The sequence below is a fragment of the Eriocheir sinensis genome, chromosome 57 (assembly GCF_024679095.1).
Source record: "Eriocheir sinensis breed Jianghai 21 chromosome 57, ASM2467909v1, whole genome shotgun sequence".
NCBI lineage: Eukaryota > Metazoa > Arthropoda > Malacostraca > Decapoda > Varunidae > Eriocheir > Eriocheir sinensis.
This window is the reverse complement of record NC_066565.1, coordinates 977,034-982,167: the sequence shown is the minus strand read 5'-3', so window position 1 is coordinate 982,167 and position 5,134 is coordinate 977,034. Positions and strand designations below refer to the sequence as shown.

The 5,134-nt window shown below is 48.4% G+C and overlaps 1 long non-coding RNA gene across 13 annotated transcripts; it reads right to left on the bottom strand.

The window, feature by feature from the left end:
• Positions 1–613: 613 nt before the first annotated feature.
• Positions 614–4,696, bottom strand: LOC126984439 (uncharacterized). Of its 13 annotated transcripts, none has more exons than XR_007736737.1 (5): positions 2,800–4,696; positions 2,389–2,662; positions 2,115–2,251; positions 1,429–1,977; positions 614–1,291 (listed from the first exon to the last, which is right to left on the bottom strand). It is a non-coding gene; the product is annotated as an uncharacterized LOC126984439 (long non-coding RNA). The 13 variants fall into 13 exon arrangements; XR_007736738.1 differs by lacking the exon at positions 2,115–2,251 and having other exon boundaries at positions 1,429–2,114; positions 2,800–2,936; positions 3,074–4,696; XR_007736730.1 differs by lacking the exon at positions 2,115–2,251 and having other exon boundaries at positions 614–1,019; positions 1,292–2,114.
• Positions 4,697–5,134: the final 438 nt, after the last annotated feature.

Genomic DNA, 5,134 nt, shown 5'->3' with positions numbered 1-5,134 from the left:
CATATCGGAGCTGTTGTGTGGCCTCTGAAGAGCAACATTTGACTGCTGTGATGTCAAGGCAGTGGTTACTCTCCTTCCTTCCTCCTGAACTGCTGAAGTGGAGGGCGGAAGTCAGCCATGGAACTCACCTATCGGAGCTGTAGTGTTGCCTCTGAAGACTAATGTTTGCAAGCCACTCTCAGAACACGCCTCCTGAAGCTGTTTTCGTGGCCTCTGAAGAGCAACATTTGCCTGCTCTGATGGTGTGGTGATGGTGACTCCTTCCTTCCTCCTGAACTGGTGAAGTGGAGGGCAGAAGTCAGCCATGGAACTTGCCTATCGAAGCTGTAGTGTTGCCTCTGAAGACTAACATTTGCAAGCCACTCTCAGAACACGCCTCCTGAAGCTGTTTTCGTGGGCTCAAGAGAGTAACATTTGCCTGCTCTGATGGTGTGGTTGTGGGGACTCTCCTTCCTTCCTCCTGAACTGGTGAAGTGGAGGGCGGAAGTCAGCCATGGAACTCACCTATCGAAGCTGTAGTGTTGCCTCTGAAGACTAACATTTGCAAGCCACTCTCAGAACACGCCTCCTGAAGCTGTTTTCGTGGGCTCAGGAGAGTAACGTTTGCCTGCTCTGATGGTTTGGTGATGGTGACTCTCCTTCCTTCCTCCTGAACTGGTGAAGTGGAGGGCGGAAGTCAGCCACGGAACTTGCCTATCAGAGCTGTAGTGTGGCCTCTGAAGACTAATGTTTGCAAGCCACTCTCAGAACACGCCTCCTGAAGCTGTTTTCGTGGGCTCAAGAGAGTGACGTTTGCCTGCTCTGATGGTGTGGTGATGGTGACTCCCCCCTTCCTCCCAGACCGATGAAGTGACGGCCGCAAGTCACTATCACAACGGACTCACTCTCTAGCATAACCGCGTGACCCTGAGCCTGTTACCCGGAGCCTTAGACCAAGACGTGGATGAGCCTGGGAACAACTACCATCAACACACAACGCTTCAACAAACTCCCTTCCCTCCTGTGTGTAGATTTTGTACCTGGCGCCATAACAACACCCCAGGCCATGGAGGGAAGGCTCTGTGAGGGGACAAGATGAGGGTTAGCCTGGGAACTCCTACCATCAACACACAACACCACAACAAACTCCCTTCCCTCCTGTGTGTAGATTTTGTATTTGGCGCCATAACAACACCCCGGGCCATGGAGGGAAGGCTCTGTGAGGGGACAAGATGAGGGTGCCTGGGAACTCCAACCATCAACTCACAACACCACAACAAACTCCCTTCCCTCCTGTGTGTAGATTTTGTACCTGGCACCATAGCAACACCCCAGGCCATGGAGGGAAGGCTCTGTGAGGGTACAAGATGAGGGTTAGCCTGGGAACTCCTGCCATCAACACACAACACCGCAACAAACTCCCTTGTCTCCCGTGTGTAGATTTTGTACCTGGCACCATAGCAACACCCCAGGCCATGGAGGGAAGGCTCTGTGAGGGGACAAGATGAGGGTTAGCCTGGGAACTCCTGCCATCAACACACAACACCGCAACAAACTCCCTTCTTCCCCTGTGTGTAGATTTTGTATTTGGCGCCATAACAACACCCCGGGCCATGGAGGGAAGGCTCTGTGAGGGTACAAGATGAGGGTTAGCCTGGGAACTCCACCCATCAACACACAACACCACAACAAACTCCCTTCCCTCCTGTGTGTAGATTTTGTACCTGGCACCATAGCAACACCCCGGGCCATGGAGGGAAGGCTCTGTGAGGGGACAAGATGACGGTTAGCCTGGGAACTCCTACCATCAACACACAACACCGCAACAAACTCCCTTCTCTCCTGTGTGTAGATTTTGTACCTGGCACCATACCAACACCCCAGGCCATGGAGGGAAGGCTCTGTGAGGGGACAAGATGACGGTTAGCCTGGGAACTCCTACCATCAACACACAACACCGCAACAAACTCCCTTCCCTCCTGTGTGTAGATTTTGTACCTGGCGCCATAACAACACCCCAGGCCATGGAGGGAAGGCTCTGTGAGGGGACAAGATGAGGGTTAGCCTGGGAACTCCTACCATCAACACACAACGCTTCAACAAACTCCCTTCCCTCCTGTGTGTAGATTTTGTACCTGGCACCATAACAACACCCCAAGCCATGGAGGGAAGGCTCTGTGAGGGGACAAGATGAGGGTTAGCCTGGGAACTCCTACCATCAACACACAACGCTGCAACAAACTCCCTTCTTCCCTGTGTGTAGATTTTGTACCTGGCGCCATACCAACACCCCGGGCCATGGAGGGAAGGCTCTGTGAGGGGACAAGATGAGGGTTAGCCTGGGAACTCCTACCATCAACACACAACGCTGCAACAAACTCCCTTCTTCCTCGTGTGTGGATTTTGTACCTGGCGCCATACCAACACCCCGGGCCATGGAGGGAAGGCTCTGTGAGGGGACAAGATGAGGGTTAGCCTGGGAACTCCTACCATCAACACACAACACCACAACAAACTCCCTCTTCCCCTGTGTGTAGATTTTGTACCTGGCACCATAGCAACACCCCGGGCCATGGAGGGAAGGCTCTGTGAGGGGACAAGATGAGGGTTAGCCTGGGAACTCCTACCATCAACACACAACGCTTCAACAAACTCCCTTGTCTCCCGTGTGTAGATTTTGTACCTGGCACCATAGCAACACCCCGGGCCATGGAGGGAAGGCTCTGTGAGGGGACAAGATGAGGGTTAGCCTGGAAACTCCTACCATCAACACACAACGCTTCAACAAACTCCCTTGTCTCCCGTGTGTAGATTTTGTACCTGGCACCATAGCAACACCCCAGGCCATGGAGGGAAGGCTCTGTGAGGGGACAAGATGAGGGTTAGCCTGGGAACTCCTACCATCAACACACAACACCGCAACAAACTCCCTTCTCTCCCGTGTGTAGATTTTGTACCTGGCACCATAGCAACACCCTGGGCCATGGAGGGAAGGCTCTGTGAGGGGACAAGATGACGGTTAGCCTGGGAACTCCACCCATCAACACACAACACCACAACAAACTCCCTTCCCTCCTGTGTGTAGATTTTGTACCTGGTTCAGCAACAACACAGGCCATGGAGGGAACAGATAGACACTCGCTTTGCTCACGCCCTCGTACAAGAAACCTCAGCCACACACTGTACCCACTCACTGCCGATCGGACGTTTCTCAGATCCATGCAAACTAACAGTATTTCTCGACCGTTCTGCTCCACCTGCCTCGTTAACAGCCATACAGGTGGAAGCACAGGTGGAGGTAGTCTCACTTCCACACACACACACATGCAGATAACCAGTGTGTCTAACCAGCCCAGTGTTACGATGGCGAGCTAATGATTGTGATGTTTCCAAGCAAGAATGGCAAGTTCCGCAACCCACCAGTACACCAACGTAAGAACCTCCCAAGTGTGCTGTGTGGCGCTGTGCAGGAGGGCTGAGGAAGGGCTGTGTAGTGTGTGTAGTGCTGTCCCTGTCACTCAGAGGTCCCCAAACAGCCCCAGACAGCCTCTCATTGGGGTGGCGAAGTGCAGAGTCTGGCGGTAGCGATATGCTGTAGGGTGACGTCAGCTTGGTTGTGGTGGTGGTGGAGAGGCGGCCACTACCACACACCTCCTCCACCCATGCACACACACACACACACACACACACACACTAAGGAAAAGTTGGACAAGTACAGATATGGAGACGGGACCACATGAGCGTAAGCCCAGGCCCTTTAAAACACCGATTAGGTAAACACACACACACACACACACACACACACAGAGAAGGCAACATGAGTATGGGTGGCAGTGTCATCAGAGAGAGAGAGAGAGAGATTTGTCTGTCTTATCATCAAGGCAGGTTATGTTTCCTCAAGATGTCCAGAACGTAAACAAAGCCATGTGTGTGTGTGTGTGTGTGTGTGTGTGTGTGTGTGTGTGTGTGTGTGTGTCCTTCCTAGCGACACGACCCCAGACCCGTACATGTGCTTAGAGGTTCCATGAGCGTTCCTGTTATGCGCGACACGACAGAAGGACCCCTCGCTTACACCCCGTTCACTACCCCATGTTGTGACGTAATGACCGGCAATACAAACACAATACCACCTTGATTCCTCGCTCATTTCTGCTTAGGGTCGGAAATTGGCCTCGTATGTGGGTGTAAAACTAGCATTAGATTACTGTGTTCGAAGCTGATGATTAAGAAATTTATGTTAATGTGAAAGTAGAAGAAAATTTGAAGGTTTATGAATGGAAATGGAAATGGAAAGATATCGTCGGACCACCGTGTACGAACTTGACGATAGAGGGATTGTGTAAGTGTGGAAATGGGGGAGAAATTGAAAGTTAAGGTCAGCGGAAATGTGGAGATAGAGGAAAAGGTTAAAGTTCAAGAATGGGAATGCGGAAATTGAGGAAGATTTTGCAAGTCAAGAATGGAAATCGCAAACAAAAGAAGAGGTTGAAGTTATTAAGAACGGAAATGTGGAATCAAAAGAAGATTTTATAGTTGAAGTTAAAGAAAATATTGAAGTTTAAGAATGAAAATACAGAAACGAAAGAAAATATTGAAGGTTAAGAATGAAAATACAGAAACGAAAGAAAATATTGAAGGTTAAGAATGAAAATACAGAAACGAAAGAAAATATTGAAGGTTAAGAATGAAAATACAGAAACGAAAGAAAATATTGAAGGTTAAGAATGAAAATACAGAAACTAAAGAAAATATTGAAGGTTAAGAACGAAAATGTGGAAATGGAAGAAGATTTTATAGTTGAAGTTAAAGAAAATATTGAAGTTTAAGAATGAAAATACAGAAACGGAAGAAAATATTGAAGGTTAAGAACGGAAATGCAGAAATGGAAGAAGATTTTATAGTTGAAGTTAAAGAAAATATTGAAGTTTAAGAATGAAAACACAGAAACAGAAGAAAATATTGAAGGTTAAGAACGGAAATGCAGAAATGAAAGAAGATTTTATAGTTGAAGTTAAAGAAAATATTGAAGTTTAAGAATGAAAATACAGAAACGAGAGAAAATTTTGAAGGTTAAGAACGGAAATGTGGAAATGGAAGAAGATTTTATAGTTGAAGTTAAAGAAAATATTGAAGTTTAAGAATGAAAATACAGAAA